Raw genomic sequence first — 12,428 nt, forward strand, 5'->3', positions numbered from 1 at the left:
ATAATAATGAAAAAAAGTACTAATTGTCATTAATTCTGATGATTTCTAATAAGAAATGTTTTACAATAAATATTTAATTGATTTTTTACTCTTAAATATTAGAATAATAGTGAAAAGACGATTTTATCTAAAGCAGAGACTTTAATAAAGCGCAAAAAGTTTAAATCAATTTTAGTTGATTTGGAATTCTTAAACTAATTAAAAAAGTATTAGTTGTCATTAATTTAATACGGAAAGATTTTTCTATAAATATTTAATTAATTTTTATCTCTTAAATATTAGAAAAATAATGAAAAGATGATTTTATCTAAATTATAAATTTTTGATAAAGGGAAAAAAGTTCAAATAATATTTCTAAGGTATAGTATAGATTCACTCTGTTAGATATTTTGATTTTTGAATTCGAATGATGATTTCATATTTTCGTTTAACCCTTTACATAAACTCAAGCTTTTGTTAAAGCGAAACATGAATTGCCGAAATTAAACCAATATCAAACAAATAAAACCAACGCAATTAGTAGTGATGTTTTTATGGTCACCAAAGTCTAGTAAAATTATGTATCATTGAATAAAAAAAGTTGAAAGAACGATAACAATAGACAAAAGATGATAACAAGAGACTTTACCTAGGATCTATAAATTTCACTCAGTTAGTATTTATGTGCAATAAAAAATCTTGTAGAAATAAAAATTAATATCAATACTTGTCATATATTAAACCTCATTGCGCCTCAAGAGATGTGATATATACATTCTACTCTAACACAATCTTTAACTGCTTCCACTAATATGATACCTGAGAAGTAAACAAAAATGAAAGACATGATTAAAGTGTTTTAGTAAAGAGTGTTGGAATTCCAACACAAATACTAATCGAATGCTCCTGCAAATAAAAAAACACAATTAGAGTTTCATGACCATAAAGCAAATAGAAGAACTGTAACATAACATCATTCACATAGATTATTGATTAGAGGAAATATAATATTTGAAGATTAATTGGGTCGAAATATAAAATCAAAACCCAAGTACAAAATTAAATCAAGAGCAATTCAAGCTAAACTAAGAAAAAACAGCTTAAAAAATAGCCTCCTATGAATGAAAGACATATAAGTCAGCTACTCCTAATTATAGAAAGATTCACCTCTAAAAGATTAGAAAAAATAAAAACTTATGGTGTAGTAAAAAAAAAAAAGGACTTCAACATGAAAAGAAGACCAACATTAATTAATGAAAAACTACTTCTACATGGAAAGAAGACCAAAAATTTAGGATATACATCATTAGGGTTTATATATAATAATTAAATAATAATTGAAGGAAAATAGTGAAAAAATATTTTTTGTCTATTGCGTATCTTTTAATAAAGGGCAAAAAGTTCAAACAACATTTCTAAGGTCTTTTATACTTTTAATATAGATATAGATATAGATATAGATATAGATATAGATATAGATATAGATTATAGATATAGATACAAATATAGATATAGATATAGATATAGATATAGATATAGATTAATTAGAAAGGATTTTCCACTACTATTTTACCCTTATTTATTTTTTTGGATAATTATAATATCACTCATAATTGAGGTAGATATTTGTAGTTTTCAATATTTTTTTCATCTCAAAATAGTTGACATGTTTGCTAAAAAATTTGTATCCAAATAATTGGCATGTTTAAAAGATTAAGAGTTTGGATAGACTGAAAAAAGTGGCTTTTAATTTTTTTTTTTTAAAGTGCTGAACTTATTTTAAAAATAAACAGTTACGTTTTTGAATAAAAGTGCTGAAACTGAAAAAAAGTTATTGATGTGTTTGGTAAACAAGTGCTATTAAGTACTTTTTTTGGTCAAAATGTCTGAAATACCTTTAAAATTGTTAACAATATATAAATTTGATTATTATTAATTTTTATTTATAAAATGATTCAAATTAAACTTAATATATATTTTAATATATATATATATATATATATATATATATATATATATATATATATTAGAAATATTTTCATGAATAACTATTAATTTGTGCGCTAATTTTTTTTTTCTGTTAAAAGAGTTTAAATCATTAAGCAAAATATATACGTTACTAATCATTATAATTACATTAATATATAAATAGTTGGTCACAAATGATACTATTTGTTTGATAAAAAGACTCTTAATTAGAAAATATATTACTCGTTGATTAAGTAAAGAATATCACTATTAAAACATTGACGAATACAAATGTTGCATCATAAAATATAGATGGATCATTCACTAATCATCCATGAAGTTGTATATCTTCAATGAGTATTCTCCATATATTTTGGTTGGTGAATTATTTTATTTTAGAGAAATTCATATGTTGTACAATAATAATTGTCCAAATTTAAAAGAATATATTAAAAAAGGAGAATAATATATAAAAATTCATATTTCATAAATTAGAAGTTTTATACAAATGAAGAAGTACTAGTATAGTTAGAATTAAGTTCATCATAAATACAAAAAGTGAAAATATTCAATTAATACAAGCATTAAGCATTGAAAGCTATTTTGGGGCTACACAAGGGTAATTTATGAATAAGAAAAAATTTTGAGGGACAAAAATGTCTTTTAATTGATCAAAATACGGGCTTATAAGCCAAAAAAAAAAAGTTGGGAATTGGAGCTTTTAGTTTTTAGCTTATAAAAAAGCAAATTTTGGCTTTTTTAAAACAATTTTGAAACTTGCCAAACATTTAAAAAAAAAATAGCTTAAAAGCTATTTTGACCAAAGTATAAGCCCATCCACACTCACTTAACTATTTTTTAATTCTACCCTTAGTAATTATTATTATAAAAATAAGAGACGCATAAATAGATGAAAATTTAAAAATTAATACGAGATACATTAGTCAAATTATATTTCTATTTTTTTTTTTTTAAAGTTGTGCAAAATTTATACATACCAATTATTTCGAGACGGAGAAAGTAACAATAGTAATAGTACCTACTAATGATCAGATGGAAAACGATATTTATATATATCATATACTTATTTATATATCATGATATATATATATATATAGTGCTTGCTTATGCGTAACAAGTTAATTTGCATTTTCACTTGATTCTAATTCTACTAAACTTGCGATCACTTGCTAAAACATTAAAAATTATTAGACTTCAATTGGCTTGAAATGGTTCATGCCAACCTTAGGTCCGGCGAAACTTATTTTTTCTCAAAAGCGGTTATTTTCTTTTTAAAATTAAAGTGCTTGTTTTTAAAAAATTGCAGCATTTGACCAAACTTCTAGAAACAAATAAGTGCATTTGGAGAATAGCAAAAATTGATAGAAGCTAAAGAAAACTAGTTTTTTTTTTTTAAAAAGCATTTTAAAAAGCATTTTAAAAAAAGTACTTTGAAAAACACTTTTAAAGGCTTGATCAAACATTAAGAGATATATACGAATATTTTAAAAAATTATTGATCAAATACAAATCGCTTGTTAATCTAATAAAGTGAAACTCACTTTTACAAGAAGTTCATTGGAAAGTAAAAAATGAAGTGATCTAATTATCAAACCTAGTACAATTTGTGGTGGTTTATTTTAGGGAAAATTACACAAATGACCAGTCGGCCAAAAATGTTGCCAATGGTCATTGATTTTGACATTTTCACTAAATAGTCATTTAGGCTTTTTGCAGCTACTACCTCCTTTTAAAAAAAAAAAAAAAAAATTGTTGCTCCACTTTATCTTTTTTAAATTTTCGTTAGTTCTTTCTTTTTCTTTAATATTGGTGATTGTTTTTCTTTTTTTTTTTTTTTTGTTGCTTCATATTTTTTAATTTCTTTTCTTTAGCAGCATAAAGGCACATGACCATCCGAAAAAGACCTAATTGATCCTAAGTTTATCATTTTGATATTAGTGGAGCACTACACTAAAGGCAAGCCTATAGTTCATTGTGTGTGATTTGTGAATTCCTTGTAAGAGTGAGCGTAATTTGACTCTTGTACCCATTATGATAAATTGCATTATTGTGAGTGATATACATAGCTCTCTTGTTGTGAGGGGCACATGTTTGATGAATGTGGGTGATTTGTATGATGTCCTTGATTGAATGATAAGCATGAGTTTATCAACTAGTTGAGTCAAATCTTGAGGCTAGGATGTTTCAGAGTAGTATTCATGAACTTTCAATCGTGTTTGTAACATGCTTAGTTTAAAAACTTGCATTTCGTGTAGTCATTGTAGTACTAGCTTGAATGTCTTGTATTTAGTAGAAGTGTAGAGTCTCCTCAACTTATGATGCTTAGAATAAAGAGTTGTTTGAGGACGAATAAGGTTTTAAGTGCGGGGTGGTGATGTTGGGTGTATTTATGCATTCTACTGTTAATATTCTAGCTTATTTACCCTTGTTTAAGAATAATTCATGTGCTTTATGTGTTAATATGATATAAATAAGCATGTAAGTGTCCAAGAACATATTTACAATGTTCAACGTATTTTTCAAACAAATTTAAAATTAATTGAGTCATTTAGAGTTCAACTCGAAAAACTAGTGTTACTAGCTTGAGCTAGTTGTGTATCTAGTTGGTTTCATTGGATTCTATTATGTTTAAAAGGTTCCAAATTGTTTTAATGGTTTGCTTATATGTGGAACAACTTATTTGTAGTGTGCAAAGTTCAATTTGATTAAGTTAAGTCGGAGCGATAAGTTGAAGATCATGAAAATTAACCTTATTTTAGCTCTTGTTTAGATTCACTAGTATACCTTCCCGCGCGACGCCCGGACAATATTAAAGAAAATTAATTATATTTTTCTAATTTAATTTATTTGATATAATTTTTTTCATCAAATTGACGTATATAAAATCAATAAATTTGTGAAGTATGAAATATGACTATCAATATTATTGAATTCAACATTATCAATGATATGTACATTAATATAATATTAAAAGTTTAATAGACACTTATGAATCGTTTGATACATTGGATGGAATAACTAAGTATATCCCATGCGGTGGGTTATCTCATGGGATTATTTTATCTCTTATCCCCATTGGATAGTAATCTCAATATTTTAGTATAAATGGTGGGACAAAATAGTTTCAGAATTAAATAATACTTATACCAAACATGGGATGAATATAATCTCAAAATTTATCCCAAAATTATTCTTCTTATTTCTTCTATCAAACGACCCTTTAGGATCATATCACAGTTGCAATTACTTTAGGGCTTTTAGTACACTTAATCTCAAACTATAAATTCTATTACGCAAAAGTTTATGCAGACTCTCTCTATGCATGGACCCTCAATCCCCAAATCATGCTAAACTTAACAATCTAAAACTTCACTGAGTAATTCTATAGTTTAATATTAAGATGTAAAGTAATAAATCTATTTAATCTTTATAGATGACAGAAACTAATATACATTAGCACTTCCTACTTCCTACTTCCTACTTCAAATACATCAATGAATAAATCCAAAATATTTAGGACATTAATAGGCTAAAGTAAAAATAAAATATATTTATGATCAACACCAAATTCAAATAGTTCTATATAATAATCAAAATAATAAGTCACTAAGAATTAGAATTCTCATATTATTCCAAATAAAATAGTAATTGTGTTTTGTGAATATTAACTCCCACAATGAACTGAAGGCGCTAAACAAGAAAAGTAAATATAGATATGAGTACAAATAATAGAGACAATCAAAAAGATCGAGATGATTATTCAAATAGAAAGTCATATTTCAATTCAAAAGATTGAGTCTAAGTTAAGCGGGATTAAAATAATTTTGAATTTAGTGTTGAAAATAATGATTGATCAATATTTTTACTGACTTTTGAAAGTTGGGTTATTACAATATGTTAGATTAGGAGTCAAATTTAAATATTAAACACAAATATAGTTTAATTTAGAGTATACATTTTGTATACAAATATCTTAGAGTGTATTGTATCTTGTTTAGGCGCTATTGATTATCCTATCAAATTAAATTTATATTCTAAGTCAAAGATTATTTACACATCGGACTTTAGTTTAGCAAATCTTTCACATATATAAATTAGAACATATACTGTATATGTAGTTATTTCAAACTGAAATTTCTCTTTTATTTTTAATAAGCAATTTTGAGTTTTGATTTTAAATTCGTTTATTTCTTTATATATGTTTATGTACCGGTATAACTATATAATGAAAAAGAAAGACAAAATTTAATATGTTATAGGAGCTTTTATGTATTTTTGTGGTGTCTGAATAACATTAGACGTGTCTTTAAACACTTATTTTTAAGATGAATAATAAAAATAAGTCAAATTTATAAATTAAAATCTTAAATTATAACTTTTGACTTATAAAACATTAGCTATAAACAGGAGCAATTCTATACCTTTCATCGGCTTATGCCTTCAAATTTGAGGGGCTCATTTTCTTAGGACTAATAGAATTATTATATGACTTATTAAAAAGAATATTTTTTACTATTTATTGTAATTTGTTTACCTTTTTTCTTTTTCGGCTTGTTTCAAAAGAATTTTTTTTTTCTTGGCCAACTTTTTAATATTATTTTTTCACATGACATTTGTAGCATCATAAATTATAAATATTTTGATGTATTCTATATATTTTTAGTTTAAGACTGAAAGATTCAATAGACTTCTTTATTTTTTTAAACTTCAAACTCCATGTCAAGTCAAATTGACAAATAAATTGAAATTAAAAAAGTATTATTAGTAGAAAAAATAAAAAAAATGCATACAAAAAAAATAGAACTTTGCATCTCAAAAAATACATATTTAACAACTTTGCATTTTAAAAAATTAGAAAAATAAACTTTGAAGTAAAAAAATATTAATTTTTTTAAAAAAGATTAAGGTCTTCAATTCATTTTTTCAAGCCACCAATAGGCTTGAGCCGCCCCCAATTATAAATCTAGTCAAATGGGCTCTAATTAAATAAAATTACTTATCTTCAAAAAAAAAATCAGAAGGAAACAAAAAAATCAACAACCGTGCTCCAAGTGTAATTCATTTTGAAATACTATAATTGCTTATATGGTTACCTACAACATAAACAATAACACAGAGAAAATATAAATTAAGATGACAATTTAAGGTATTTATTTATGTATTTAAAGTATGTATTTAAACAATATATACAAAATTCAAATTTAAATTCAAAATAAAAGAAGCCAATTTTCACGTACAATTCAAAAAGAAACACCGTATTCTACAACCGCATCATTAGCAACATTAACCACGTTGATTATTAAACTAACTTTATTATATTATTTATTTATCTTGTCTTAGTTTAAATATAAATAAATATGTTATTATTTTAATAGAAAATCCTTTCCCAGTGACATCTACTTTAATAAAGGTAAAGTTACACAAATAATTATATTTACATTTTGAAAATTTTTAATCATTAAAATAATTAATTTTACTATTTCATTCAATATTTCTTAAATTTAAATTAAGATTTTTAAATTTTTTTAAATAATCTTTCACGTTTTTGTGAGATTTTGCAAGTCAAATTTAAATTTAAAATTGAGAAACGGACCAAAAGATCATAGGCATGTTGATGAAAAAATTACAATATTATAAATGCGAATAAGAGCGCGTGATAAAAGAGAATAAAAATATTTTAATATTTGACAGTCCCGTTAGCACAAAAGAGCACATAAATAAAAAAGTAAGTTTAGCGGTAATAGATTGTCAAAAAACGTAATATGCATTTTAATTAAAGTAAAATTATAAGGACATAACTATGAAAAGGACTAACATAGTTACAGGTACACTCAAGAAGAAGCTAACAGCAAAAGCCAACTTACACTATAGCATATTTCTTTCCATATAGCAATTGTTGATGAAGCTTTACCCTTAGCCCTTGTAGCAACCTCCCGTGTTCTTTGTCCTGACTATTTTCATTCGAATAATGAAAGACAACTTATAAAAAGCACATTGTGTAGTATTTATAGCAGGAAAAAATGAGCTCAAAACTATGATATATGTATGAAATACTTTAGCACACATTAAATTCATTATAATTGAGGGTTAAGTGTAAATAATTCATCAAGAAAGCAATAGCAGCTCAACAACTATTGCAAAAAGAAAATGTGAAAAGGAACAATTTGTCAATATTCCTTCATAAGAGTACTTTGCCACGGATTCTTAGCAAAAACTACTCAAATAATTATTCAAAGGTTAATATATTTCATATCAAGTCTATAATCATATTTGTACTCGTAGTTTAGAATTTCATAATTTATTCTCTTTAATTTAACTTATTAAACTCATATCTAATTAAAGGGATGTAATCCAATGCAACACCAAATCATAAAATTCATCTAACCTCAAAAAGTTTCAATCAAAGTAGAGGAGCATATGTCAAAACTTGTACTATAAGAATCAACAGTAAATTCGATCATTTTAATGACAAAATAAGCACTAAATTACACACATTTAGAGAAATAATTAAGATGTAGTTAACACATTATGAGTAATGATAACTTCTGGTTAACACCTTTGAGTAAAATTTTGTGCTTTCAATAAAATTTTAGGTCGATATATTTATTAAGATGTACTCATTCATGATGATACCATAACAAAAAAATAATCAATAAATGAAACTTTTCAAAAACACTTTATCCCAGATGATAAAATTTTACATTTGAAAAAATAAAATATTTAATTAAATAGTCAAATCAAATTTCAAGTCGATATATGAAAAGATTAAATATCTGAGAATCATAACAAAACAAAACAAATAAATTGAAACCCAGATGATAAAATTTGTTCATTATTATAACTTTTATATTTTTAAGTGCAAAAGTTCATATTTTGAGAGAAAAAGATAATAGACACCTTTCGGGTTGATTGAAGGAGAAGATGCTATCAAATAATTTCATGTTTATTTAAGAGTTGGAGACATTTAAACTCCAAATCTAAATTAACTACGTTGTCAAATGAAGTTTGCAAAGAGATTCCTTTCTTGCAAATATGAATAATTGACTGATGTTCAAGAAGACGAATATGCTAAATTAAACGATTTAATTATGATGACAGGTATGTATGATTTCCAAATTTTAAATTTTGAATTTTGAAATGACTTTTTTTTTTTTGAATTTTATGTTTCAAAATAATTTGTGTGTTGAAATTTTTGGCGAAATTTATGTTATAAGTTTATATTGAAATTTTTTAATGCAAATGTTATTGTGAAACACTGAAAGTAAATTGACAAATAACGTGACGTGGGGAGGTGGGAGGGTGCATGAAGCAGAGTTAGTGTAATGGGGCAGTTTAGTTATTTTTTCTTTTTACAAAAAAAAAAACTTGAATTTCAAATGTAGGTATTTGAAGGTTTTAGAAATTCTTATTTCAATGTTTTTATAAATCAAATATCAATTTATTTTATTTAATCAGTTTTATTTAAAAATACGTTTATCTTAGTTCAATTTCAAACGGACAGATAAACTCATCTAAATATTTTCATTTCAAAGTTAATTTATGTTATAGAAAGTAATATATAATCTGAATTGCTTTCATAAACATTACATTTATAGTTTTGAATTTGAATTTAAAAATTCATATTAAAAACTTTATATTAAAACATTTGCATTTGTATTTAAAATAGGACATTTGTTATTTAGTATATATATATATATAGAGAGAGAGAGACATCAGTACATAAATAATATGCACTGGTATGAAAGCAGACAGAATAACAATTGGACAAATACGGAAGCTCATATGAGTCAAATAATAAAGTGAAAAAGTATGAGCCAACAAATAACACCTATACGACATGAAATGATAACCTATGCACCAACCTTATCAGCATCATATATAATATTTATAAAAGCGTTCATCATAACATAGGACCTATACTTTGCCTAGGTGATGCACTTATCCAATAAGTGGTATAAATGATAACAAGATGGCATTTCGAAGGCAATCTGAGGCAAGTATAAAGCATATGTTGCTCATCTACCCACTGCTATGATCCCATATGTGTAACGGTAATCGCAGTTTGTATCCAGGTATGCCCCGCCCAGGGGCTCACTATGAGGGTCTGCCCGCAGGCCATATATGCCATATGTTGGCTCGAGTCAGGGAAAACCAGTACATGACATTTCAACTGACTTCAAATACAAATGGTGCCACAAAAGCGGGTACGCCCAATGGTTGGGCTCGCTATAGTGGTCTGGTCTCGATCCTGTGCACAGAATCACGTCGAGCGATATGCCAAGCCAAACCTATGTATCCTCCCGTCGTTAATGTTTATTAAATAATGCCTTGAAGGCCTATGACATATGAGTTACGATAATGATCTAGATAGCATATACAAATGCAACTATGCCATTACTATTTACTTTTACTCCTAACGTGTGGTATCCACATATGTATTGTGGCCTAAAGGCTTCAAGTATAGAAACTTATGATAATATAAAAGTATCATGGAAATTTAACATAAAGAGGGAAAGATAGATACTTATAAGCTTGATGGTAGAACAAGGGAATGATATGGAAGGCAATATAGAGATTCCACTTTCGTTTTTCATGAGAATTATACTAACATCAAATGGGAAGGAGCACATGACATAGGGTGGTGACTTATCGGCGAGGGAAGGTTTAACTTTACATACCTTAGTGCTTTATTAACTACGATAATATCTCGAGCCTCAAGTTTCAACCCGAGAAAGTGTAGCCTTTACCTTTCCAACCACTAGTTCCGGCTAGCCGCTACGCGATTCACTAACTACAAGGATAACATATATGTCCATTAGTAACCCATAAATGCCTTTAACAATTTATTCCATTAATCTTCGATTATGCCCGAAATTACTCAAATTTCTTAGCAAGAATCCAACATAAATTCTATTTTTTCAACTTATACAAGTCAACGTTAAATCTACTCGATTGATAGGAATCCTAAAACTCCTCTTTCATCGAAATTCTCCATTTTCCCCCTTTGTTTTGAAACCCAATTGAGCAAACCCACTTTAAGAACTAGTACCAAGATTCAAATTAATTATCTCTAAATATGCATTCATAATTACATTCAATAACGGAATAGAGAATTTACCTTTTGAGATTCAATCCCAACTCCAAATTTTACAAATCAACTTCTCGAACTTCTTTAACATATATGTAAGGACAAGGGTATCCTTTCTCCGGCTATAATCATCTTCTTAATCTCTTTAAATTGCTTAGACTAATTTCCCCAGTTGTTACGAATAGAAAAGGAACAAAGAAAGAGGGAAAGAGGCGAAGGAGTGAAAGAAACAAGAAACAAAGTAGCTACCTTATTGTTTTCTGGAAGTATGTTTCCAGTGAATTAAGAAAAAACTCCCCCCACCCCCCCACCCCCCCGGTGTTTTGCTTAATAGCACTAGTTTAGAAAAATTATTAGAAAGGGTGGCCCCCACATACTCCAAACATTAACAAATATAAATAAATATAGAAGAAGAAGATATACGAAAGCATCACTAACGCTACTCTTCATAAATCCACTGTTATACTAGTATATGGTATTAAATTTAAATTCAATTTTTTTTAGGTGCCATAATCATATTTGATTGTTTGGTTATTCTTGTTTTAATTATTTTATGGATTGATCATCCGTAAAATACATATATTGTCGATCTTTTGATCTCGGGAGAGGGAATAGGGATATAGAACGTGGGAATAAACAAAGTAGAGTTGGTATTCTTTTATAATATAAGGAATTCAAATTAGTGTCTAGGACAAGGATGTACTTAGATGCCTTACTTGATTCAAACGTAGGATGATAGCTTAAAAATGCTTAATTGAATTATTACATCCCGCTCAACGATGTAGTTGTAATGTCCAAATTAGGTAAAAGATTAGAGGTCGGGAGACCATGATCATGCAATTAACCCTATGAATCAACAACCAAGATAAGCAAGTTAATGAATGAAATTCAATAACATAGTATGATTGTTCGAAGTGCTTTAACCCTGGGCTTTACTCCATTGATTATTCCAAGACTTTTAAATTTTGCATCGTTTACTTTTCTTTAATTTACAAATTACAAACTCTTTTTGGTACTCTTGCACTAAATTAATCTAAACTGTGAACTAGAATTGAATTGTTGTTGAAACAAGTCCTTGTGGAATCGATAACTCGGCTTTCTTGAAGGCCACTTTACTACTTGATAAGACCACGACCACTTGCATGTGCGCTTGGGCGTTGTCATGTTACTGAGTCCTGCTGTGTATGTTGTGTACTATGTGGATGCTTGACGAAGTTAAAGACATGTATGGGTTTCTCATCATAAAAAAGGGGAAAATTGTGAAGTCCTTAGTTTTGATAATTAATAAATTTTATGTTGGGGACCTATTTCCTGAAGATTGTGTGATGACAAAGCTGCTACTACTTGGAAAATAGGTTAGACTTACCTGTCA

The 12,428-nt window shown here is 27.2% G+C and overlaps 1 long non-coding RNA gene across 1 annotated transcript; it reads right to left on the reverse strand.

Moving 5' to 3' along the window:
• Positions 1-609: 609 nt before the first annotated feature.
• LOC107848482 lies at positions 610-11,367 on the reverse strand. The gene is made up of 4 exons (XR_001668045.2): positions 11,087-11,367; positions 10,647-10,759; positions 7,833-7,919; positions 610-798 (listed from the first exon to the last, which is right to left on the reverse strand). It is a non-coding gene; the product is annotated as an uncharacterized LOC107848482 (long non-coding RNA).
• Positions 11,368-12,428: the final 1,061 nt, after the last annotated feature.

The sequence above is a fragment of the Capsicum annuum genome, chromosome 1 (genome assembly GCF_002878395.1).
Source record: "Capsicum annuum cultivar UCD-10X-F1 chromosome 1, UCD10Xv1.1, whole genome shotgun sequence".
Taxonomy (NCBI): Eukaryota; Viridiplantae; Streptophyta; class Magnoliopsida; order Solanales; family Solanaceae; genus Capsicum; species Capsicum annuum.